Source organism: Glycine max, chromosome 15 (genome assembly GCF_000004515.6).
Source record: "Glycine max cultivar Williams 82 chromosome 15, Glycine_max_v4.0, whole genome shotgun sequence".
Taxonomy (NCBI): Eukaryota; Viridiplantae; Streptophyta; class Magnoliopsida; order Fabales; family Fabaceae; genus Glycine; species Glycine max.
Window position 1 is genome coordinate 29,348,172 of NC_038251.2, and position 27,981 is coordinate 29,376,152.

The 27,981-nt window shown below is 38.3% G+C and overlaps 1 non-coding gene across 1 annotated transcript; it reads right to left on the bottom strand.

Annotated features, from left to right (window-relative positions):
• Positions 1–19,703: 19,703 nt before the first annotated feature.
• On the bottom strand, positions 19,704–19,810 carry LOC112999695 (small nucleolar RNA R71). The gene has a single exon (XR_003264904.1). It is a non-coding gene; the product is annotated as a small nucleolar RNA R71 (small nucleolar RNA).
• Between the last annotated feature and the right edge of the window lie 8,171 nt (positions 19,811–27,981).

The following is a 27,981-nucleotide window of genomic DNA, read 5'->3' on the forward strand; positions in this document are numbered from 1 at the left end:
TTATTCTGAGGCCACTCGATCCAACAAGTGGTATCAGAGCAGGTTTCTTGTAGAAAATTTAACCACTTCAAGATTAATGGCCTCTTTAGATTCTTTGTCTTTCAAAAGTATTTTCAGGAATAGGTTATTCCAAGATCATGATGAAGACCAAGTCAATTTGTGTCTCATGACAAAATCTGATGAGAATAACAAAGAAGATTCTGTAAGGAAGAAGTGGTACATAGACAGTGGATGTTCCAAGCACATGACGGGTGATGTATCCAAATTCACAACTATTTCCTCTAAGAAAAGTGGACACGTTACATATGGCGACAACAACAAAGGCAAAATTATTGGAGTCGGTAAAATAGGTACGAGTTCTTCTACTCCTATTGAAAATGTGTTGCTTGTAGAAGGTTTGAAGCATAGTTTATTAAGTGTTAGTCAATTATGTGATAGAGGATATAAAGTATCTTTTGATTATGAAAAATGTGCTATTAAGCATGAACATGACAAAGATATAGAACATATAGGTTTTATAGAAAATAATGTTTACATGATTGATTTAAAACAAAAATATGAAAATGATAGATGTTTTTTAAGTAAAGATTATGATTCATGGTTATGGCATAAGAGAATTGCTCATATTAACATGGATCATCTAAATATATTAATTTCAAAAGATCTAGTCATTGGTTTACCTAAATTAAAATTTGAAAAAGATAAGTTATGTGATGCATGCCAAAAAGGTAAACAACAAAAGTATCTTTTAAATCAAAAAATATTGTTTCTACCACTCAACCATTGCAATTATTACACATGGATTTGTTTGGACCATCTAGGGTCATGAGTTTTGGTGGAAGTTACTATGCATTAGTAATTGTTGATGACTATTCTAGGTATACTTGGACTTTATTTCTTACGCATAAAAATGATGCATTTCATGCATTTAGAAGACTTGCCAAAGTCATTCAAAACAAAAAGAATCTCAAAATTATCTCCATCAGAAGTGATCATGGAGGTGAATTTGAAAACAATGATTTTGAAATGTTTTGTGATGAATATGGCATAGAACACAATTTCTCTACACCCAGGACACCTCAACAAAATGGAGTAGTAGAAAGAAAAAATAGAGCCCTAGAAGAAATTTCTAGAACTCTTTTAAATGACACACCTCTTCCAAAATACTTTTGGGCAGAAGCGGTTAACACCGCATGTTATATTATGAACAAAGCCTTAATCAGACTCATTCTTAAGAAAGCCCCATATGAACTTTTCAACAATAGAAAACCAAACATTGCACATTTACATGTTTTTGGATGTAAATGTTTTGTTCTAAACAATGGTAAAGAAAGCCTAGGAAAGTTTGATGCCAAGGCAGATGAGGGTATCTTCCTTGGGTATTCTTTACATAGTAAAGCATTTAGAATATACAACAAAAGAACCATGACAATTGAGGAATCAAGACATGTTACTTTTGATGAAACTAATATTACCTCCCCGAGAAAGGAGTTTGTTGATGATATTGCAGATACTTTGGAAGATTCTCAAAATGAAGAAAGAAATCTGAAAAGAAAGAGAGATGAAGAAGACAAGGATGATCAAGATGACACGGCACAAGAAAATGATAATCTTCCCAAAGAATGGAAAACTTCAAGAAATCATCCTCTTGACAACATCATCGGTGATATCTCAAAAGGGGTAACAACTAGACACTCTCTTAAAGATTTCTGCAATAATATGGCATTTGTTTCATTAATAGAACCTAAAAACTTTAAAGAAGCTATTATAGATGACCATTGGATAGTAGCTATGCAAGAAGAATTAAATCAATTTGAAAGAAATGATGTATGGGAACTGTCAAACCCTAATTTCGTCCGGGGATTATTATTTGATGATATATAACCTTTGATTGGCCGCTTCGAGATACTTGGCACCCTATGTTGCACAATATGTGAAGTCCCGAGACGTGCCGAAAATCAAAAGGAAGCAGGCTTACGCGATCCGTGAAAATTCCGTAATGTGACGGAAATCGAAAGGAGGTGTTTTCGCAATCCGTGAGTTTTTGTAACTTCTTCGAAAGCTAAAAAAAGAGTAAATACATAATCCTTAAGGATTCATAACCTTGCAGAAGGAAAATAAGTATCGTTACGAAATTCGTAAAGTTTCGTAACGTTACGGAAAAAGAATTACCAAAAAAGGTGAAGGGGGTGCATTTAGTAAAAAGGGGGGTACAAATAGCAATCAGGCCCACTTGGGCCTTCCAGATTCTTCCTCCAGAAGGCTATTGCTTCAGGAGGAAGTAACCTTGCTCGCCTGGGCGAGCTGGGTGGCAAGCTCCTCCCCTATTTTGCTATAAATAGGGGGAGGAGTGAAGAGGGAAGGGGTTCAGCCTTCTTGCCACTTCTTATTCTCTCGAAATTGCTGAGGAAAATTGTTTCCGTGAAGAAAATCCAAGCCGAGGCGCTTCCGTAACATTTCCATAACGTTTCCGTGAGTAATTATGTGAAGATTTTCAACCGTTCTTCGACATTCATCATTCGTTCTTCGTTTTCTTCAGTCTTCAACTGGTAAGTACCCCAAACCGAGCTTTTCAATTCATTCTATGTACCCGTGGTGGTCCACATTTTGTTTCATGTATTTTTATTCTCGTTTTCATTCGCTTTCTATACCCCCTTTTGACGTGCTTTAGTCATTTATTTAAGTCATTTCTCGCCTAATCAAAAAATAAAATAAATTTCCACCGATCATTTGAATTGTATCATCCGTTAATTTCGGTTAAAATGAATTCCGACCGTTCGGTCGTGCCGTAACCACGTTGGAAATCAAAAAAGAGGTAAAATAATAATATAATAATCAAAAAAATATCTTTTAGTAAAATGAAGCACAAAAATCAATCGGACGTTTTCTCTTTGGGATTTCTCATTCTTAATTGAATTGACTAATAACTAAAGCGAAACCAAGGCTAAAATCAATTCGCCAAGTCAAGCTCGTCCACCAAAAAAATCACTAAAAAAGGATTTGAAAGTTTTATCTCAGCTTTTTCTTACCAAGTTAAATGGATCATTTTTAAAGGCCCAACACCTTTAAGTGATCACCTTTCAAGTAAAAGAATCGCTTGATTCACCTTTAAAGAAAGAACTACGTAGGTCTGATTTCCTCTTCGATGGAGGGTACGTAGGAGCAAAAGGCCCGCTTTTTTCGACCTCAAAAAATAAAAAGAAATAAAAGTTAAGGTAACACAATTTCCACAAATTCTAAAAATAGGCTGTTGTCCTTTGAGACAAACGTGAGAGGTGCTAATACCTTCCTCAAACGTAAATACAACTCCCGAACTTAGAATTTTCATTTTGACCGGTTTCCTTCGGTTTTTCCGATGTTTTCCACAAATAAACGTTGGTGGCGACTCCGCGCACCTTTCCTCCTTTGGAAAGTGCACCCATGAGCCTCGCCTTCGCTCGCCTGCAAAAGGGCACGTTGCGACAGTTGGCGACTCCACTGGGAACAGTTTTGTGAGTTAAGCCTATTTTTAGGAATTGTGGAATTGTGAAACTTTGTGTGTGCATTTTGTTGAACTGTGTAAAATGTAATAACTGCTGTCTTTTCCACATTTTTACACTGCATTCTAAGCATCCACGGGTTTGAGTGAAAAAGGGGCCCTATACCCGGGTTCATGGGAATTTAAGGAGTGGAGGTGAATCTATCATCATGCTAGGTCTTCGACTTGCTTGATGATAGTGAAACCTCGTCTACATTCTTAGTTGCATGTGTTAGGTACCATGAGCCAACCATGTTGGGATCATAAACCCATTTCACTTAAAAACAAAATGATTGAACATGGTACCTAATGCATGGTTAAGAAAAGATGTTTCTTCAGGCATCTCAAATTTATAATTACATTTTCCATGCATAGCATGTGTATTCCCGAGTCTTTCATCTCTATAAAATGTTGTGGAAGTATTGGCGATCAAAATTTCCATTCCCTGGGTTAAGGGGTTGAACCAAGCTCGTGCTTTTATGAAAAGGTTCATCGAGTCAAGTTGAAGTATGGAAGTAACCATCTTGCAAAAATTAGGGCAAAAGATGGATCGTGTTACATCGCTACTTCGTCTACTGCCAAACACATTTAGGGCTGTCGATGTCCCTGTTACTTCCAGTTTCACCTTGACGGAGATGTCATGGACCATGTTGAAAATCTAAATTGATTCAACCCCATATCCTGTGTAAAAATTCGCAATACTTAAACTATGCATCATTCGCGTACATCCATACTTTTCATTGGTTGCATTGCTCATTACATTCTTTCCTTGAAAAATATAATAAAAAAAAAGAACTTAATCATTGTTATAAAAAAGAAAAGAACCCGCTTTACGACGCCCTTACCGAACCTGTGCTAGAGCTAGAGTAATGGGTAAAGCAGAGGAGGTGCAAGAGAAGGTGAAGGCCGACATGGAGGCCATGGCCACAATGATGGAGGCCATGATGAGCATGAAGAAGATAATGGAAGTCAAAACAAAAAAATAAGAAGATAATGGTAGGCAAAGATTTGGGAAGTAGGGACAGCCCCCATGATGTGCAAAATCAAAACAAGCACGCCTTCCTGCCATATGGCCTGCCTCCCAACTATACACCACCCAATGTGGCGTACACTTCCAATAATAATGTCAATAACTCCACTCCTATACCCATTTAGAGCCGACAACCCCGAATTATCATGCACATGTCTCTCAAACCATGGGGGAGACACATGAAATTCCCCACCACAATCTAGCCGACTTCGAGCCTTGCCTCGGATATGCCACTGAAGGGCAAGCAGTTGGTGGTATACCCCTTGAAAACACTTTGGAGGGCCTTCAGTATCACCCCCAGCTACACCTCTTGCACTCCACAACAAGTAAAAACCCTCATGCTATGGCAGAAATGGGAAAGTTGGATCATCTAGAGGAAAGGCTCAGGGTCATTGAAGGAGGTGAAGATTATGCCTTTGCTGACCTAGAAGAGTTGTTCCTAGTACCCAATATCATCACCCCTCCCAAGTTGAAGGTGCTGGACTTTGACAAGTACAAGGGGACTACTTGCCCCGAGAACCATCTAAAGATGTATTATCAGAAGATGGGGGCATATGCAAAAGATGAGGAATTGCTGATACATTCCTTCCAAGAAAGTCTTACTGGGGTAGCTGTTACTTGGTACACTCACTTGGAACCTTCTCGAGTCCATTCTTGGAAGGACCTAATGGTTGCCTTCGTTAGGCAATGTCAGTATAATGGCTTCGGATAGGATGCAACTACAAAACATGTGCAAAAAGGGGGCATGAATCCTTCAAAAGAATACGCCCAAAGGTGGAGAGACCTGGTAGCTCAAGTGGCACCTCAATGACGGAGAAAAAAATGATGACAATAATAGTAGACACATTACCAATATTCTACTATGAAAAGATGGTGGGCTACACACCTTCAAGCTTTGATGATATGGTCTTCACCGATGAAAGGATCAAAGTGGGTCTAAAAAGAGGCAAATCTGATCATCATGCTTTGATAAATGCCAAAAAAAAAAAACTAGGGCAAATGAAGAGGGTGAGAATGAGGGAGAAGCCCATGCTGTGACTGCCATTCCTATACAGCCAAGTTTCCCACCAACCCAACAATGTCATTACTCAGCCAATAACCAACCTTCTCCTTACCCACCGCCCAGTTATCCACAAAGGCCATCCCTAAAACAACCACAAAGTCTGTCTACTGCACTTCCAATGACGAACATCACCTTTAGCACAATCCAAAAACACCAACCAAGAAATGAATTTTGCAGCGAGAAAGCCTGTAGAATTCACCCCAATTCCGGTGTCCTATGCTGACTTGCTCCCATATCTACTTGATAATTCAATGGTAGCCATAACCCCAACCAAGGTTCATCAACCTCCATTTCTCCGAGAATACGACTCGAACGCAACGTGTGCTTGTCATGGAGAAGCCCTGGGGCATTCCATTGATCATTGTAGGGGCGTGAAGCGTAAGGTGCAAGGTCTAATTGATGCGGGCTGGCTGAAATTTGAGGAGAATCGCATGTAAATCCTGACATTGACAAAAGATGCCACACATGGGGAAATTTTGAAAGCTGTTGTTAGATGTCTCTAATGACTCATCAGGATTTTCAACTTTCACCGAAATTGGGTGCAAGCCATTGGTCTATTTTCTCAAGCGACCTGTGCTCCTGAGTTTGGACTTCTAAGACCATTCAATCAGAGATTACTCGTCTTGCACGTTGGTGGGGCTGCCATAAGACAACAAGTAAAGTTCAAAACAAATAAGTTTCAAAATAAAAATAAAAAAAAGTGTTCAAAAAAAAAAGGGAGCATTTGATTGACTGTGTTTTCAAGACGTTCATGTGACCTCATTTTATCATTCCGGAAAGTTTGTCTTTTTAGAGAGAAGTGAATTATCAAGAATAGGATGTTGGACAAATGACCTCAGTTATCTTAAGAAGGGGGGGGTTGATTAAGATACAAAGATTATTCCCCAATTAAACTTTCACTCTCTCTTTTCGGATTAACAATGCACCCCTAACATGAATTACTCAAAAGACAATTCAAAGTAAACTTCTTTAAAGCAAAAGATAAATAGCAATAAATAAAAGAAGTTTAAGGGAAGAGAGGAATGCAAACTTGATTTATACTGGTTCAGCCACTTCCCGTGCCTACGTCCAGTCCTCAAGCAACCCACTTGAGATTTTCCATTCTCTTTGTAAAACTCTTTTTACAAAGTCTAAACCACACAGGGACAACCCTTCCCTTGTATTCAGGAATCCTCTATAACAAGAGACCCACGGTCTCTTAATCCCTTTTCAGAAATAAGAAGAAGAGAAGAATAAATCTCTCTTAAAAAGAGATAGATTGTATAATGAAGATCAATCAAAATTCTTTATTGAATATGCAAGTGGTTGACCAAGGAATCTTTTTGAGAGGATAAAACTGTTTGGGCAATGAAAAGTCTCTTTAAATTCGTGTTCCCAAGTCACCTTTGATTGTCATTCATAAAACATCTGAATAGATGTGACTTGGAAATTATTTTCTGAAAATCCCCTCTCGTAATCGATTACAAGACTTGTGTAATCGATTACAGGCTTTAAAATTTGAATTAAAACGTTCAATAAACTGCTGGTAATCAATTACCATCCATGCGTAATCAATTACACATTATAAATTTTGAATTCAAATTTCTAGTGACTATTATAAACAGTTTCAGCTGCTGGTAATCGATTACCAAAGAGAAAATCTCAATTTGAAATGATAGAATTCTTTGGTCAAACCTTTTGTTTTTTCAATTTGGAAACTTCTTCCTAAAGATTCTAGAGATCAACTTGATCATATATCTTGATTTTCTTGGATTCTTGTCTTGAATAAAACTTAGAAGCACTTGATCCTTTAGCATCATCAAGACATCAAAACATCTTGCTTCTACATAGGAGTCATTTGACTTAATCCATCAAATGAAAAATCCTTCAACTATTTCTCGTCCTTGGAAAATTCTTTTTTGCAAGAATCAACTGCTTCTTTCATTCTTCCTCACTACGAGGTTGTGAAAACAAGACAACAATTGGTACCTCTAAGCCCTACACTGGGGCAACGAAAGGCACCATGCAAAAACCTCAAGCGAACCTAGGGGCAGATTAGAAGTTTTCACCCAATAGGTTCCCAGCTACAAGGTCATGATGAAAGATAACAATTGGTACCTCAAAGCCTTAAACTGGGGCAATGAGGGGCATCGTGCATGAGCCTCAAGTGAACATAGGGGCAGATCAAAAGTTCTCACCCGTCGATGTTTTTTAAACAAAAAAAAGGGAGACAAGCCTTGGAATTTCAATAGATTGATTAAATGTCAAACGGCTCCATTGTCGTCACTCCAAAATGGACAAGTGACTAAATCAAATAGAACATACACTCTGAGGGAGTTCCCGGAGAGATTAGCAAAAGATAGGATAAGGTTGCATGAATTATCACCTTTTTCAAAAGGACAGTCAATCTGTGTTTTCCAAAAAGATTAAATCAAAATCAAAATCACAAAATAGGGAAAGAATGTCATGAACATTGTACAACTTTCCATTGCATTGCATTGTTTCATATGAGGTCAGCGTTACCAAGTTTCACAACAAAGGTTGCATGTGTCTGCATCCCTAAAAATCATGTTAACTGCATAGATTTCCTACATCTCGTGTCCAATCTTTTTGGATGACCGGCCCTCTCGATGAGTCGATCTCTTGCTTTCTCATAAAGATGGACCCTTGGGTACTAGTACCTATCACCTTTAGAGGACTGTATGTCCTCGCCATCAGAGGACTGCACATCCTCGCCTGCAGAGGGCTGCACGCCCTCGCCTTTAGAAGGCTACGCGTCCTCATTTTTAGTGTGCTCCATATCCACACCTTAAGAGAATATAAGGTTCTTTGCCCTTAGATGCTTCACCGAGACTTGCTCTCCCAGTTAAGGGGCCAGTAGTTTCCTTTTATCAGTTCCTGGGCCACCCCCTGATATTAGAGGGCGACCAACTGTGCGAGCACATCCAGAGAGGGAGGCTATCACGCATCTACTATGCATACCGGGGCAAGATTTCACCCGTGCCGCTGCAAAAAGACGAGTGTGGATCATGCGCACCAACATGGATATGGATGACGTTGCTCTTTAGTAACATTCTGCCCGGCGACCACAATGCCAATCTCCCCCTGCAGATGTATCGTTGATCTGTGCCGTCATGACATAGGTAAGTATACACATGGTTCAATTGATTTCTGATGTCATCTATTGTTTGCAGGGTTGCGCCCACAAGACGCCCAGTGGACCCGAAGAAGTCCAACAGGGCCCTGGGGTTTCCAGCTCTGGTTACGGGCCTCTGTCAGTCCTACAGGGTGCCCGTCCCCCCAGCGAGGTCATGCCATCGTGACATAGGTAAGTATGCACGTGACTCAATTTATTTCTAATGTCATCTATTGTTTGCAGGGATCGCGCCCACAAGACACCCAGTGGACCCAAAGAAGTCCAACAGGGCCCTGGGGTTTCCAACTCTGATTACGGGCCTTTGTCAGTCCTACAGGGCGCCCGTCCCCCAGCAAGTTCATGCCATCGTGACATAGGTAAGTATGCACATCTCTCAACTGATTTCTGATGTCATCTATTGTTTGTAGGGGTCACGCCCGCAAGACACTTAGTGGACTCGAAGAAGTCCGACAGGTCTTGGAGTTGCCAGCTCTGATTACGGGCCTTTGTCAGTTCTACGGAGTGCCTGTCATCCCCAGCAAGGTCATCAGCCCCCCTACTAATCGAGCTTTCATCAAGAAGTACTGCGTCCCCAAGCAGGCGCAGGGCGAAACACCACAGCAGCCTGGGGATGGCCGGCAGCGAGCAACAGACGCATCGCCATCACCTCTAGAGTTCACCTCAGCTCATCCACAAAAAGGTTAGAGCGTTGCTTACGACCCATGGCCGACCAATAGGCGACCAAGTCCAAAGCCAAAGGTAAGCAAAGTACTAGGTCCGTGACCGGCAAGCCATCACGCGCCCAGCTCAAGACGTTAAAGAAGTGCTACTAGGAGGCAACCTAGTACCTTTTAAATCTCTGCTTGTTATTTGATCACCTTTGTTTCTCAAGTCATAGCAAGACACACCTAGTTGCTCATGATCCTAGGAATTTAAATAAAACAAGCACAAGCTCGGAAGGTAGTCATACCTCACAAATATATATATATATATATATATATATATATATATATATATATATATATATATATATATATATGTATGTATGTTTAGGTAGAAAGATACCTTGGATATGCATGTATGTAGCAAAAAAATACTTCACAAAATATATATGTATGTTTAGGTAGAAAGATACCTTGGATATGCATGTATGTAGCAAAAAAATACTTCACAAAATATATATGTATGTTTAGGTAGAAAGATACCTTGGATATGCATGTATGTAGCAAAAAAATACTTCACAAAATATATATATGTATGTTTAGGTAGAAAGATACCTTGAATATGCATGTATGCAACAAAAATACTTCACAAAATATATATATGTTTAGGTAGCAAGATACCTTGGATATGCATGTATATAGCAAAAATATCTCACAAAACATATATATGTATGTTTAGGTAGCAAGATACCTTGGACACGCATGTATATAGCAAAATACCTCACAAAAATATACGTATGTAGCAAAATACTTCATGGAAAAAAAAAGAGCAAAAAGAGAGTGAGCAAGAAAAGAATAAAGAGGAAGAAAAAATAATAAAAAAAGTTGTCTAGCTAAAAAACAACATGCTTATGAAAAAAAGATAATTTCCAACTTTTCTTTGAAAGATTTTACTGATCTTAACCAGTTTTTGAAAAAAAAATGTGTATACACCTGAAGAGTGAATGCTGTGAAAATTTTCTGAACGCCCAAAATGTGTATACACCTGAAGAGTGTATACACCTGAAGAGTGAATGTGTATACTGGGTTGACTTAAAGTAGGGAAAATGAGTCTTGAGCCCTAGTGTCACATGGCCATAAAAACTTTATGCTTCAGTGTCCACATGGGTGCATGCATGACCAGTTTTGCATAAAATTTCCTAATCATCATTGTTGCATGTGTATCATACCCTTTATCCCCGAACCGCTGGCCAAACCCTGACATATATCATGACCAGTCGTTCTACAAGCCTTTAGCCAAAATCCCAACTTATCATAAACCTTGACCCAGGGTGAGAATGTCAATCCTTGCCCTCGGAAAACAACAACAACAAAAAAAGAAAAGAAAAATTCCCAATCAAAGAGTAGGAGAGAGTAGGAGAAAGCAAAAAAAAAAAAGGAAAGAAAATTCCCGATCAAGGATCGGAAGAAAACAGAAGAAACATCCTGAAAGGTCTTTGGACCAGACAATATCTGAACAATACAGAATTGTCACCAAGTAAACAAGAAAAAGGAAACCATGACCTAAAGTGGTCCTCTCCCTTTGATTGCCGACAAAATCTTGTGCGCTAGCGACTTTCTCGCCACGCACTAACAAAAACAGAAAAGGAAAAGGTAAAAACACTCAAAGCCAAATTCCCCACCTAAAAACCATTCCCAAAATAAGTCCTATTGATCCATGATCACGCATGTAATCTTTGATTTGATAGGAAATGATTTGCAAAATCAAGTCATGACATATCTATGGTTTGGAATTAGGATAAAACACTTACCTGTGTGAGATTGATACACTTTGAGTGATTTTCTCCTATTTTTGTTGGACCCAGTGTTTCCTCTAAATGGTCGTTTAGAAACGAAATGCTAACATCCAAAATCTGATTTACGGTTATGAGAAAATTTCATCAGCATACTCTTCTTCCCCGATAGACACATCATTTTTCATCAAAAAAAGCATATGTTGCTCTGATCAGTTGGAAGTTTTGTCTCTTTACTAAAGCATGTTCGCATTTTAGTGAAGAAAACACCGAGACTATTTTTAGTCTCACAGTTAGCAAGAACTATGTAGGTCTGAGTTCCTCATCACAAATTGAGGATACGTAGGAGCAAAAGCCCTGCTTTTGTCGACCACCCCACCATTTGTTACCATGACCCAAGAGTTTGGGGGCATGCGGAGCCACATGATCGTGGATCCCCAAATTCGTATATTCCATCATTTATCATTTGTGTGCTATCTTTTGTTTAACTGAGGGACTAACGTTTGTTTTGTTTTGACTTACTTTTGTTTTGTACATACATATCGTTTGAACTGTTACGTTAGTGTTTACTTCGTTGTTGTCAATAGTGTTTGTTGAAATTCCGGAATCGCGTAGAATTTTTTCATTTAGGGACGTTGTCCTAAAAATAAAATGAACCAAAATCATGATAAAAAAAGAGAGAAGTGTAGTGAATAAAATGTCTGCGTATATAAAGAAAAAGGAAAATGCGCATATAAGGGTTTTTTTTATAAAAAATACGTGTAGAGGGATTCTTGTGTGTGTGAACGAGTATATATAAAGAAACTTTTGTATGAACCATAAGTGTGCGTTGGAGAAAAACGAAAAAGATCTTTGAATGTAAATAGGGTTTGACCGTGTGACGTGAAGAGAGAGAATTCCAATGCATATACAAAAGAGTTTGTCATGCATAAGAGTGTAGATATACAAAGAGAATTTCTTCATAGAGGACCATAGGTGTATAATTTTGTGAATATAAAAAATTCAAAAAGGAAAAAGAAAGGAAGACCTCGAAGGTCGACATGTTATAGTTAGGAAGCATAAATCATTCGTAGAGAGCAAACATATCTTCTGGAAACAAGGGACTGATGCTAAGAGTTTATTTTCTGGAATAAACCGAGATAAGAATGGATGAATTCATTGAACTAATGGGAGAACATAATTTGGAAACATTGGGTCTGTTTGTGTAAATTCCCAACCGTAGTATCACAATGCCATAAACGGGATGCTGGAGTGCCCACCTGGCTGTAGCCATGACTAATTTTGCACGTTGTTTTCAAATCATCATTGTCACGCGTGCCTTATGGAATAATATGGAAGTTCGGCCCGAAATCGACACCTTGACACCCAAATTTGTTTCGCCCCAGATATCAAGATTGGGTTCCCACGATAAAAGACCCCATTGAAACACAACCTTAGACCTTTTTGAACCTTGGCCTATAAAAAAGAATCCTCATTCTTTCCCCCGAAGCAAAGGACAACGGAATCTCCTCAAGGGAGAGCAAATAGAATGCTAAAACCTGATTTCCCAAACAAAAGGATGGGGAAGGAGTAGTGAAAAGAAAGAAAAGGAATAAATGGAAAGAAAGAAAAAGAAAAGGATGAAAATAAAGAAAAGAACAATAAAAAAGAAAAGGAAGGATTCACGGTCGAAGGTCGAAGGGAAGTGAAAATGGAAAAGAGCGGAGGCAAACAGAATAATTCTGGATCAATGAAAGAAAGGGAATGGAAAATCTTACGACCAGATAAATTATCGGCAAAGGAAAACCCATTTTTGGTGTCTCTTCCTTTCAAATTGCCATTCAAAGTCATTCTCGACTGGCGATATCCCACCCCACATGAACAAAGAGGAAAAGACCGAAACACACAACTTCCTCTCCAAAAACACTACCCTCGAGAAAATCCTATTGGTCCGTGATCGTATGTTTGATCTTTGATTCGATAGGAAATCGTGTGCAAAATAAAGTCATGGTGCAGTTATGGTTTCGGAATAGGATAAAACACTTGCCTGTGTGAGTTTTATACACTATGAGTGATTTATTTTCAGCTTAGCCCGATGTTTCCCCCGCATGTTCATTTTAAAGCTAAATGTTGACATCCTGCCCTTAATTTCGGTCACAAGGAAGATTACCCTTGGCAAAAGTATATTGTTTCTCTAAGATATGGTGCTCTCGCGAATGATTTATTTTTCTTTGCAAAAAGCATGTTTTCCTTTTAGGTGGAAAAACCCGGTGGACCGTTCGGTCCAGCCAACAAACTTTTTTTCGGAGCCCCATGAATTTATTGCCTAGCGTTGTTCATGCATCCTCCACCAACGAGTCTGGAGCCCCGCGAAGTTATTGCGTAGCGCTGTTCGCCAATTCTCCATTCTCCATTTTTTTTCGGAGCCCCATGAATTTATTGCCTAGCGCTATTCATGTGTCCTCCACCTTCGAGTCTGGAGCCCCGTGAAGTTATTGCGTAGCATTGTTCGCCAATTCTCCATTCTCCACTTTTTTCGGAGCCCCATGAATTTATTGCCTAGCGCTGTTCATGTGTCCTCCACCTTCGAGTTTGGAGCCCCGCGAAGCTATTGCGTAGCGCTGTTCGCCAATTCTCCATTCTCCACTTTTTTCGGAGCCCCATGAATTTATTGCCTAGCTCTGTTCATGCATCCTCCACCAACGAGTCTGGAGTCCCGCGAAGTTATTGCGTAGCGCTGTTCGCCAATTCTCCATTCTCCACTTTTTTCGGAGCCCCATGAATTTATTGCCTAGCGTTGTTCATGTGTGCTCCACCTTCGAGTCTGGAGCCCCGTGAAGTTATTGCGTAGCGTTGTTCGCCAATTCTCCATTCTCCACTTTTTTTGGAGCCCCATGCATTTATTGCCTAGCGTTGTTCATGCATCCTCCACCAACGAGTCTGGAGCCCCGCGAAGTTATTGCGTAGCGCTGTTCGCGAATTCTCCATTCTCCACTTTTTTTTCGGAGCCCCATGAATGTTATCGCCTAGCGCTGTTCATGCATCCTTCACCTTCGAGTCTGGAACCCCGCGAAGTTATTGTGTAGCGTTGTTCGCCAATTCTCCATTCTCCACTTTTTTTTCGGAGCCCTATGAATGTTATTGCCTAGCGCTGTTCATGCATCCTCCACCTTCGAGTCTGGAGCCCCGCGAAGTTATTGCGTAGCGCTGTTTGCCAATTCTCCATTCTCCAATCTTATTCAGAAACCCATGAATGTTATCACCTAGCGCTGTTCATGTGTCCTCTGTTATCAAGCGCAGAGCCTCTGGTGATTGGGAAATATGTTTTTCTGTTATTTTCCGGATCGGTTCCTTCGCCAAACATGTGTATATGTGTATATGTATATTATATTCATTGTTCTTGTTGTTGTTTGTATTTTTTTTTGTGTTGTGCAGAAAAAAAAAGAAGGAGTAGAGACGAGAGTCGTCATCACGGAAAGGGGAGGACAGACGAAATCAGTGTCTTATCTTTGCTTTCCTCTTATCTCCAATGAGAGGTAAGTAAAGAGGGGCAACTGTCATACCCTAATTTCGTCTGGGGATTATTATTTGATGATATACAACCTTTGATTGGCCGCTTAGAGATACTTGGCACCCTTTGTTGCACAATATGTGAAGTCCCGAGACGTGCCGAAAATCAAAAGGAAGCAGGCTTACGCGATCCGTGAAAATTCCGTAATGTGATGGAAATCGAAAGGAGGTATTTTTTGCAATCCGTGAGCTTTCGTAACTTCTTCGAAAGCTAAAAAAGAGTAAATACATAATCCGTAAGGATTCGTAACCTTGCGGAAGGAAAATAAGTATCGTTACGAAATTCGTAAAGTTTTGTAACGTTACGGAAAAATAATTACCAGAAAAGGTAAAGGGGGTGCATTTAGTAAAAATGGGGGGTACAAATAGCAATCAGGCCCACTTGGGCCTTCCAGATTCTTCCTCTAGAAGGTTGTTGCTTCTGGAGGAAGCAACCTTGCTTGCCTGGGCGAGCTGGGTGGCAAGCGCCTCCCCTATTTTGCTATAAATAGGGGGAGGAGTGAAGAGGGAAGGGTTTCAGCCTTCTTGGCACTTCTTATTCTCTCGAAATTGCTGAGGAAAATTTTTTCCGTGAAGAAAATCCAAGCCGAGGCGCTTCCGTAACGTTTCCGTGAGTAATTACGCGAAGATTTTCAACCGTTCTTTGACATTCATCGTTCGTTCTTCGTTTTCTTCAGTCTTCAACTAGTAAGTACCCCAAACCGAGCTTTTCAATTCATTCTATGTACCCGTGGTGGTCCACATTTTGTTTCATGTATTTTTATTCTCGTTTTCATTCGCTTTCTATACCCCCTTTTGACGTGCTTCAGTCATTTATTTAAGTCATTTCTCACCTAATCAAAAAATAAAATAAATTTCCACCGATCATTTGAATTGTATCATCCGTTAATTTCGGTTAAAATGAATTCCGACCGTTCGGTCGTGCCGTAACCACGTTGGAAATCAAAAAAGAGGTAAAATAATAATATAATAATCAAAAAATATCATTTAGTAAAATGAAGCACAAAAATCAATCGGACGTTTTCTCTTTGGGATTTCTCATTCTTAATTGAATTGACTAATAACTAAAGCGCAACTAAGGCTAAAATCAATTCGCCAAGTCAAGCTCCTCCACCAAAAAAAATCACTAAAAAAGGATTTGAAAGTTTTATCTAAGCTTTTTCTTACCAAGTTAAATGAATCATTTTTAAAGGCCCAACACTTTTAAGTGATCACCTTTCAAGTAAAAGAATCGCTTGATTCACCTTTAAAGAAAGAACTGCGTAAGTCTGATTTCCTCTTCGATGGAGGGTACGTAGGAGCAAAAGCCCCGCTTTTGTCGACCTCAAAAAATAAAAAGAAATAAAAGTTAAGGTAACACAATTTCCACAAATTCTAAAAATAGGCTGTTGCCCTTTGAGACAAACGTGAGATGTGCTAATACCTTCCTCAAACTTAAATACAACTCCTGAACTTAGAATTTTCTTTTTGACCGGTTTCCTTCGGTTATTCCGATGTTTTCCACAAATAAACGTTGGTGGCGACTCCGCGCATCTTTCCTCCTTTGGAAAGCGCACCCATGAGCCTTGCCTCGCACGCCCGCAAAAGGGCACGTTGCGACAGGAATTAGTAGAAAAACCTTCAGATTATCCAATCATAGGAACTAAGTGGGTATTTAGAAATAAATTGGATGAAAATGGTATAGTAAGTAGGAATAATGCTAGACTTGTAGAAAAAGGATATAACCAAGAAGAAGGTGTAGACTATGAAGAAACTTCTGCACCTGTAGCTAGATTAGAAGCCATTAGGATGTTATTAGCATATGCATCTGTTATGAATTTTAAATTATATCAAATGGATGTCAAGAGTGTTTTCTTAAATGGTCTAATTCAGGAGGAGGTATATGCGGAACAACCTCCTGGGTTTGAAGACTCACAGAAACTAGACCATGTCTATAGATTAAAGAAGGCACTTTATGGTTTAAAACAAGCACCTAGGGCTTGGTATGAAAGATTAAGTAAATTCCTATTAGAGAAGAATTTTACTAGAGGGAAAGTAGATACCACCTTATTCATAAAAAAGAAAGATAATGATATCCTGTTGGTACAAATTTATGTTGATGATATAATTTTTGGATCTACTAATGAATTTTTGTGCAAGGAGTTTTCTATTGATATGCAAAGTGAGTTTGAGATGTCCATTATGGGTTAGTTAAATTATTTTCTTCGACTACAAATCAAACAAACAAATGACGGGATCTTTGTCAATCAAGCAAAGTATTGCAAAGAACTCATTAAGAGATTTGGAATGGAAAACTCAAAACACTTGGCTACTCCTATGAATACAAGTTGTTATCTTGACAAAGATGAATCCGGTTGATATGCCATCATTTTCTTCTATTTTCTAAACCCTTTTAGCACCATTTTAATTACTGATTGGTCTTAATTGTCAATTAATTAGACAGTTTTATTATTTGCACTCATTTAGCTAATTTGATGTTTTTAATCTAATTTCAGGAATTAATGAAACATTGGGCTTAATTCGGATTTTGGTTGTGGACTTGAAGAGGGCAAATAAAGCAGCGCTTACCTTAGTTAATTTCTAATTAGGAAATTTCACAATTTTATTTTATGTGGTTCAGTGTATATTTCATTTTGGGCCAGAGTAATGTAATAGGGCCCAGTGACTTTGAGTGACTCTTTTTAAATAGAAGCCTTGGGATTCGTGCAAGGCTATTCTATTATGTTATTCATTATTCAGAGCTTTGTTTAGGTTTTACGTTTTTTTGCTTGAATGATACTGTTTGGTTCTTAATGCAATTTTCCATTTTCTGCTGCTAATAACAATTTCGTTCTTGTTTCTTCTTCTACTTTCATTTACGTTTCTGCTTCATTTACGTTTATGCTTTTAGTTTCATTTGCGTTTTCTGTTTGAATCTATGGAAGGCTAGATTTTCTGGTGTTGTTTCCTTTTGAGGACGAAGTTCAACTCTCTTTGAGGTTTCGTTTATAATGTGGCTTCCTCGCAGTTTCCCCTTCACCAGTTAACCCAAATTCGTGAACATTAATCAGTGCACGCTTCGTGTTCGATTAATTGCCTATGAGCCTAACTTGCTTTCATGCTTAATGGACGAAGGGCTAACTGGTGTATGTGTTGCCTAATCACGTATTGACAACCCTAAGTTGATTTTCGCTTAGTAAATTGAAATAGGGTTGGATTAAGTGGTTAACTGTTAGGAACGAATTGTGCATAACCCAGGATAAGAGAATGGCTTCTGAATCAGAGGAAACAACCCATTTTTAATATTAGTAGTTTCGTATTCCAGTTTACTTGTTCTGTCCTTTAAATCACAAAGCAAACAACCCCCCCCCCCCAATCGTTACTGTTACTGCAAGTGTATTATGAACATTTGGTTTAACATTGCTCGTTGGGAAACGACCTAGGATCACTTCCTAGTTACTGCATTTTCATGTTTATTTGATTCGGGTACGGCCTCGATCAAATTTGGCGCCATTGCCGGGAAGCAGTGTCCAAAGGTTCATAATAGCTAGTGTCATGTTAGTGTTTAAGTCTTTCGTGTTTTATGTTTGATTGTTAGTATTGTGTTAGTATGTGTGTTAGTGTTGTTTAATATCCTAGTATTTTGTTTAGTGTGTGTTCTGTTTCAGTTTTCCTATTAAGCGCTTCCCCTATTTCAGTTTTCCTATTAAGCGCTTCCCCTGTTTCAGTTTTGGGTGTTTTGCTGTGAATAGAGTTTTGTGACGGACTTAGCGACCACTTTTGCTTGCGGCAAAACAGAGTAGTATTAGAAATCATGTAGCGACGGATTTTAGCGACCACCCATGCTGAATTATTTTGGATTTTTTGTTGTAGTAGCTAGGGTTGTTATTTTTGGCTGAATTTTTTTGTGGAAACTTCTTTCAATCCATATTTTGTGGGAAAAATAGCTAGAGCCTTTAGTTTGGTCAGATTTGAAAGTTCCAAAAAAGTAGCAAATTATGTGTTTGTCAAAACTTCAAACGGCCATAACTTTTGCTCCGGTTATCAGAATCGCAATTATTATATATGTATTTGGGGTAGAAAAAAATTTCCTACGCCGTGGAAGCCTATCATAGGCTGCCTGAGGTCTCCATCGTCCAAAAATAGTGATTCTTTCAAAAGTTTTTTATTTTTCAAGTTTTATTCACTTATTTTTCTTAACCTACCATTTTTATCTTCCATAGTTAGACTTTGAATTTTTGCCTGAAATTTTTTGTGCTATCTTCTCATCATTTTATTAGGTTTCTCACAAAATTTCAAGTTATTTGGATATCATTTGAGGGTAGCTGTAGTTCAAACCTACACCTTTATTTACATGACAAGGCAGCTAGTTGTGCATGCTGAATGTAGCGTATGACTAGAGGCAATCCATCTGACTTACAACCCTTTGATCCTGAGATAGATAGGACATTTCATAGATTAGTTAGGCATCATTTTATACCTTTTGATCATCCTGAGCATTCCATTACTGGTGAATCTGTGCATTCTGTTATTGGTGATTTTGAACATCCTGATTTTGAGCATTATAATTTTGAGCATTCTGATTCTAAGAATTTTGATTTTGAACATTCTAAGAACATGGCACAAACTCCACCTCGTGAGAGGACTCTAAGGGAAATGGCTGCACTTGATTTCACCTACGAAAGCTTGTGCATCCAATACCCTGATAAGGATGTCCCATATGTTCTTAAAACTGGACTGATTCATTTGCTTCCAAAGTTTCATGGCCTTGCAGGTGAAGACCCGCACAAACATTTGAAGGAATTTCATATTGTCTGCTCCACCATGAAACCCCCAGATGTCCAAGAGGATCACATACTTCTGAAGGCTTTTCCTCATTCTTTAGAGGGAGTGGCAAAGGACTGGTTGTATTACCTTGCTCCAAGGTCCATCACTAGCTGGGATGACCTTATGAGAGTATTCTTAGAAAAAAATTTCCCTGCTTCCAAGACCACAACCATCAGGAAAGATATCTCAGGTATTAGACAACTCAGTGGAGAGAGCTTGTATAAATACTAGGAGAGATTTAAAAAACTATGTGCCAGTTGCCCTCACCATCAGATTTCGGAGTAGCTTCTTCTCCAATATTTTATGAAGGACTCAGTAATATGGAGAGAAGTATGATGGATGCTGCCAGTGGTGGAGCCCTTGGAGACATGACTCCTGTTGAAGCCAGAAATTTAATTGAGAAGATGGCTTCCAACTCCCAGCAGTTTAGCGCCAGAAATGATGCTAAAGTCATTAGAGGAGTGTATGAGGTAGCTACAAACTCATTTGCATCATCCGAAACTAAGAAGCTAGAAGGAAAACTAGATGCATTGGTTATCTTGGTAACCCAGCTGGCCTTGAATCAGAAATTTGTACCTGTCGCAAGAGTTTGTGGTTTGTGCTTCTCTGCTGACCACCATACAGACCTTTGCCCTTCCATGCAGCAACCTGGAGCAATTGAGCAGCCCGAAGCTTATGCTGCAAACATTTACAATAGACCTCCTCAACCTCAACAGCAAAATCAACAACAATAGAACAATTATGACCACTCCAGCAACAGATACCACCCTGAATGGAGGAATCACCCTAATCTCAGATGGTCTAGCCCTCAGCAACAACAACAGCAGCCTGCTCCTTCCTTCCAAAATGCTGATGGCCCAAGCAGACCATACATTCCTCCACAAATCCAACAATAGCATTAGCCCCAGAAACAGCCAACAATTGAGGCTCCTTCGCAACCTTCCCTCGATGAACTTGTGAGGCAAATGACCATGCAGAACATGTAGTTTCAACAAGAGACCAGAGCCTCCATTCAGAGCTTAACTAATCAAATGGGACAATTGGCTACACAATTAAATCAACAACAGTCCCAGAATTCTGACAAGCTGCCTTCTCAATCTGTCCAAAATCCCAAAAATGTCAGTGCCATTTCATTGAGGTTGGGAAAGCAGTGTCAAGGACCACAACCTGTAGCACCTTCCTCATCTGCAAATGAACCTGCTAAACTTCACTCTACTCCAGAAAAAGGTGATGACAAAAATTTACCTAACAATTTCTGTGCATGTGAATCTTCCACTGGTAATTCTGATTTGCAGAAGTAGCACATCCCTCCTCTTCCATTCCCTCCAAGAGCAGTTTCCAACAAAAAATGGAAGAGTCAGAGAAAGAGATCTTGGAAACATTTAGAAAAGTAGAGGTAAACATACCTCTGCTGGATGCAATAAAGCAAATTCCAAGATATGCTACATTCTTGAAGGAGTTGTGCACTGATAAGCCGAAGCTTAAAGGAAGTGAATGAATTAGCATGGGCAGAAATGTCTCTGCACTGATTGGTAAATCTGTTCCCCAAATTCCTGAAAAATGTAAAGATCCAGATACATTCAGCATACCTTGTATTATAGGGAATAGTAAGTTTGACAATGCCATGCTAGATTTAGGAGCTTCTGTTAGTGTTATGCCTCTGTCTATTTTTAATTCTCTATCTCTAGGTCCCTTGCAGTCAACTGATATGGTAATTCATTTAGCTAATAGAAGTGTTGCCTACCCTGTTGGTTTCATAGAAGATGTCTTAGTTAGGGTTGGTGAACTGATTTTCCCTGTTGATTTTTATATTTTGAATATGGAAGATGGATTTTCTCAAGGATCAGTTCCCATCATTTTAGGTAGACACTTTATGAAAGCTGCTAGAACTAAGATAGATGTTTGTGCAGGCACACTATCCATGGAGTTTGGTGATATAACTCTTCATTTTAATATTTTGGATGCTATGAAATACCCATCTGAAGATCTTTCTGTATGTCATGCTGAAATACTTGATCATGTTGTTGATGAATACATGACTGATCTTTACTCTAATCTTCATGCCTCTCACTCTTCATGCATTGAGTCTGAAATTGTACTTGGTCATATGTCTGAATTTGATGTTGAGAGTGAATCTGAAAGTGATATTAATTGCATGTCTGGTGGTGGTGTTTTACCTCTCGAGATTGATTTTATAGAGTCAGATAGGACTAACCATGTTCCAGGAAGTACACATACCTCTGACTTTCTTTATGAGGTACAGGCTAAGAAACCATCTTCTTCTACCACTATCCAGCCGAACACACCAGAATTGAAGCCTCTGCCATCAAATTTAAAATATGCTTACTTGGATGATAGCAAAAGTTTTCCAGTGATTATATCTGCCTCCCTTGCTGATGAGTAAGAAGAGAAGTTGTTGTCTATTCTCAAGAAGTATAAGAAGGCTATAGGCTGTACCCTGGCGGACATTCCTGGTATTAGCCCATCCACATGTATGCATCAAATAAACTTAGAGGCTGGAGCTAAACCAGTAAGACAACCACAGAGAAGACTCAACCCGGTGATTCTTGATGTAGTGAAGAATGAGATAACCAAGCTTTTGCAAGCTGGAATCATTTATCCTATCTCCGATAGCCAATGGGTGAGTCCCGTCCAGGTAGTCTCGAAGAAGACCGGCCTCACAGTGATAAAAAATGAGAAGGAGGAGCTGATTCCTAGTCGGGTGCAGAACAGTTGGAGAGTCTGCATTGACTATAGGAGGCTGAACCAGGTTACCAAAAAGGACCATTTTCCCTTGCCATTCATTGACCAGATGCTTGAACGCCTGGCAGGTAAATTTCACTACTGTTTCCTTGATGGTTTTTTTGGTTATATGCAAATTACTATTGCTCCTAAGGATCAGGAAAAGATGCGTGGAAGATCTGCAGCACTTGTGAGCAGTGTCAGAGAACAGGAAATACACTTACATGGCGACAACAAATGCCTCAGCAACCTATGCTATTCTGTGAGGTGTTTGATGTCTGGGGTATAGATTTCATGGGCCCTTTTGTCGTCTCTTTTGGTTATGTTTAAATTCTCCTTGCAGTTGACTATGTTTCAAAATGGGTGGAAGCCAAGCCCACTAGAACTAATGATGCTAAAGTTGTTGCAGATTTTGTCAGGTCTAATCTGTTTTGCAGGTATGGAGTACCTAAAGCAATTGTTAGTGATCAAGGAACCCATTTTGCAACAGAACAATGCATGCCCTGCTTAAAAGTACGGAGTGGTACACAGGGTATCCACACCATACCACCCTTAGACCAATGGACAGGCAGAAATTTCTAACAGGGAGATCAAGAGAATTTTAGAGAAGATTGTTCAGCCAAGCAGGAAAGATTGGAGTACCAGGCTTGATGATGCTCTCTGGGCACATCGGACTGCCTACAAAGCACCCATAGGAATGTCTCCTTATCGGGTTGTCTTTGGAAAGGCATGTCATCTTCCAGTGGAAATTGAGCACAAAGCATATTGGGCAGTGAAGACTTACAACTTCTCTATGGATCAAGCTGGTGACGAAAGAAAGTTGCAACTGAGTGAGTTAGATGAAATCCGCCTAGAAGCCTACAAGAATGCCAAGTTCTACAAAGAAAAGACCAAGAAGTTCCATGATAGCATGATAGTTAAGAAGGACTTCATAGTTGGGCAAAAAGTGTTATTGTATAATTCTAGGCTTGGACTCATGAGTGGTAAGTTGAGGTCTAAGTGGATTGGTCCTTTTGTTGTTACTAATGTTTTTCCTTATGGTACAATTGAGATCAAAAGCGACTCCACAAACAAGAGCTTCAAGGTCAATGGACATCGACTTAAGTCATTCCTCACGAACCCTTCTTTAGTGGACGCAGTGGTGGAAGAGACTTCCTTACTCCACCCTACTCTTCCTCCACCATGACTTAGGGAGTTTTTCTTTTCCTATCTCCTTCTTTGCTTTTATTACACTTGTCCAATTCTATTGGATGATTTAATTGTTTTTAATCTTTTAATTGTGCTACATTGAGGACAATGTGTTGTTTAAGTATGGGGGGGGGGGGGAGTGTTCTTTGGTTTTTTGCTAGTTTTGTTGGTTTTGTTAATTTGTTAGTTGTGTTAATTTGTTAATGTTGTTAGTTTCGTCGGATTTTTAGTTTAATATTTTGGGTCAATTCTGTGTGCATGTACGACTTTGCATGTTTTTCTTTGAATTATAGGATATGTTCAAGAAATGGGTAATTGTTTTGAAAATAAAAGTTCTTGACATTTTGTGACTTGAAATCCTTGATTCTCCTCTACATGTCATGATAGTTTCGAAAGCTCAATTTGAAAGTGATGAGTTTACCTTTGTGAGAATTTGAGCCACCCATCATCATAATCATTTGGTGTGTTTTGCCCCATTGATTGCTTGCACAATAGCCTTGGCTTGATTCTTGTTGATGCTTCCTAATTCACATGCATATTTGGAAATGATTGAGGCAATTTTGTTCTCATAAGCTTCTAGCCAAATGGACTTACCTTGAATTAATTCCTTTGATAGCCCTTTTGAGCCTTGTTTCCCTTTCTTTGTTTTGAAGCTCACTACAAGCCTTAAATGAAAAACCATGATATCACCATATCCTTAAGGAATTTTGGAGCTTTGAAATTGTTTTGGGAATAAGTGTGGGGGTTTTTGTTTCATTGGATAACATGTTTTGTTGGCTATGCTTCATGATGTATTTTGGGCCATACTTGATGTACATTGTAGATTGGTTAAATGTTGGACATGTTGAATGAGATGTTGTTTCTCAAAGGCTACGTACGTTAAAAAAAATAAAAAAAAAATAAAAAAATATCGAAAAAGAAAAAGAAAAGCAATAAAGTTGAGTGAATAAGATCTTAAATGACAAAAGAATGATGAGACTCTTGGTTCTACTCTTTATGTTTAAATTTTATCTTTACTTCTTTTTATTTTCTTATTTTTTTCTTAATATGCACTTATTCCCGATTGCTCCTCTATTCCTTTGGGATTCAGCCACTTATTCCATATTTTTCCATACCTTGTCCTTGGCCCCATTACAACCTTAAAAGCCCTTTTGATCCTCATGTGCTTGTGTTTATGGGTTGATTGTCAATTTTAGAATCTTGCCAAGTTTATGTGGTGTTTGTTTTCATGGGTGCTTTGAGGGTAAATAGTAGCCTAGACACTTGAGAGAATGAGTGTATATCTTGTGAGGCTTTATCACTTTTCATTCTTGAGAGGATTAACTATTATTCCATGATTGGGTTGCTTGGATGATTTTCACGGATGTCTTGACTTTTCGGATCTCCTTATGTTAGATGTTACCCATTCCTTTCATTCCTTGATGTTCATTGAGAAATATGTGAATGTTTTCGTTTGTCTCTCTTTGATATCCTTGGATTTTGTTCTTTGTTTCATTTTGCCCAGGAGTGCAAAAGGCTAAGTATGGGGGGTTTTGATGTGCCATCATTTTCTTCTATTTTCTAAACCCTTTTAGCACCATTTTAATTACTGATTGGTCTTAATTGTCAATTAATTAGGCAGTTTTATTATTTGGGCTCATTTAGCTAATTTGATGTTTTTAATCTAATTTCAGGAATTAATGAAACATTGGGCTTAATCCGGATTTTTGTTGTGGACTTGAAGAGGGAAAATAAAGCAGTGCTTACCTTAGTTAATTTCTAATTAGGAGATTGCAATTTTATTTTATGTGGTTCAATGTTTATTTCATTTTGGGCCAGAGTATTGTAATAGGGCCCAGTGACTTTGAGTGACTCTTTTTAAATAGAAGCTTTGGGATTCATGCAAGGCTATTCTGTTATGTTATTCATTATTCAGAGCTTTAGTTAGGTTTTACGTTTTTCTGGTTGAATGCTACTATTTGGTTCTTAATGCAATTTTCCATTTTCTGCTTCTAATAACAATTTCGTTCTTGTTTCTTCTTCTACTTTCATTTACATTTCTGCTTCATTTACGTTTCTGCTTTTAGTTTCATTTGCGTTTTCTGTTTGAATCTATGGAAGGCTAGATTTTCTGGTGTTGTTTCCTTTTGAGGACGAAGTCCAACTCTCTTTGAGGTTTCGTTTATAATGTGGGTTCCTGGAAGTTTCCCCTTCACCAGTTAACCCAAATTCGTGAACATTAATCAGTGCACGCTTCGTGTTCGATTAATTGCCTATGAGCCTAACTTGCGTTCATGCTTAATGGACGAAGGGCTAACTGGTGTATGTGTTGCCTAATCACGTATTGACAACCCTAAGTTGATTTTCGCTTAGTAAATTGAAATAGGGTTGGATTAAGTGGTTAATTGTTAGGAACGAATTCTCCATAACCCATGATAAGAGAATGGCTTATGAATAAGAGGAAACAACCCATTTTTAATATTAGTAGTTTCGTATTCCAGTTTACTTGTTCTGTCCTTTAAATCACAAAACAAACAACCCCCTCAATCGTTACTGTTACTGCAAGTGTATTATGAACATTTGATTTATCTTTGCTCGTTGGGAAATGACCTAGGATCACTTCCTAGTTACTGCATTTTCATGTTTATTTTATTCGGGTACGGCCTCGGTCACCGGTCAACCGGTTGATCCAAAGCAATATAGAGGTATGATTGGATCTCTACTTTACTTATCTGCAAGTAGGCCAGATATTGTGTTTAGTGTATGCATGTGTGCAAGATTTCAATCAGATCCAAAGTTTTCACATTTAATGGCAGTAAAATGAATCATAAGATATTTATTAGGAATAGTTAGTTTAGGATTATGGTACCCTAAGAATTCTTTATGCAACCTAGTAGGATACTCAGATTCAGATTTTGCTGGATCAAAAACAGATAGGAAAAGTACTAGTGGTACATGTCAATTCATAGGGTCTGCACTTGTTTCTTGGAATAGCAAGAAACAAAATAGTGTAGCTTTATCCACAGCAGAAGCAGAATATATTTCTGCTGGTAGTTGTTGTGCACAGATTTTGTGGATGAAGCAACAACAATCTGACTATGGAATAGTATTAGATCACATTCCCATAAAATTTGATAACACAAGTGGCATAAACATATCTAAAAATCTAGTTCTTCACTCTAGAACTAAGCATATAGAAATTAGACATCATTTTATTAGAGATCATGTTCTAAAAGATGATGTGGTGTTAGAATTTGTAGATACTAAAAATCAACTTGCATACATCTTTACAAAACCACTAAGTAAAGATACCTTCTACAACATTAGAAGAGAATTAGGAATAATAGATGTCAGTGATTTATCCAAATAATCTATATTATTATGATATTTGAACAATTTACTATTTCCTTATTTGCAAGGTATGTTTGAACAAATATTAAGTATGTTATTTGACTATGTGGATTTTATAGTTAATCTATTCATGATTGTTTACTTCATGGTTCTTGCTTCATGACTTGGTTGATATTTTTCCATGGATGTTGTATGGATGCTTAGTTATATTTGTATGTTTTTAATTTGTTACGCACTTTGGCTTTTTGTTGATGCCAAAGAGGGAGAGAAATAGGAATTAAATCAAGAACACGCATGAGTAATCAACTTAATTTTAAGAGAAGTATAAATTCAAAAACAAAGTGGGAGAATGGAAATTTATGTGAGTGATCGACTAGGAAAAAGTGTGTGTGTGTGTGTGTGTGTTTCTTGATTTCAGAAGTTGTCATCATCAAAAAGGGGGAGATTGTAGAAGCAAAGCTTCATGATGAATCAAGATTGATTTGAAAGATGTGTTGATGATAACAAAGATGATGACAAAGGTGATGACAAAAAGCTCAAAGGTCAATCAAAGAATGAGTTCAAGATGTTCAAGATAGAATGAAGAACACTTCAAGATTCAAGAGGAAATTTGAATTCAAGAATTAAGATTCAAGGATCAAGCTTCAAGAATCAAGATCAAGATTCAAGAATCAAGAGAAGACTTAATCAAGATAAGTATGAAAAGGTTTTTTCAAAAACTGAGTAGCACATGGATTTTTCTCAAAAACATGTTTACCAAAGAGTTTTTACGCTCTGGTAATCGATTACCAGATTGTTGTAATCGATTACCAGTAACAAAATGAATTTGAAAAAGTTTTCAAATGAATTTACAATGTTCCAATTGATTTCAAAAAGCTGTAATCGATTACAATGTTTTGGTAATAGATTACCAGTGCCTTTGAACGTTGAAATTCAAATTCAAATGTGAAGAGTCACATCCTTTCACATAAAAGCTTTGTGTAATCGATTACACTGATTTGGTAATCGATTACCAGTGATTGTTTCTGAATAAATCAAAAGATGTAACTCTTCAAATGGCTTTTGACTTTTTCAAATTGGTTTTAAGTTTTTCTATAAGTTATAACTCTTCTAAATGGTCCTCTTGACCAGACATGAAGAGTTTATAAAAGCAAGGCTTTGTTTTGCATTTTCAATCAATCTTTCT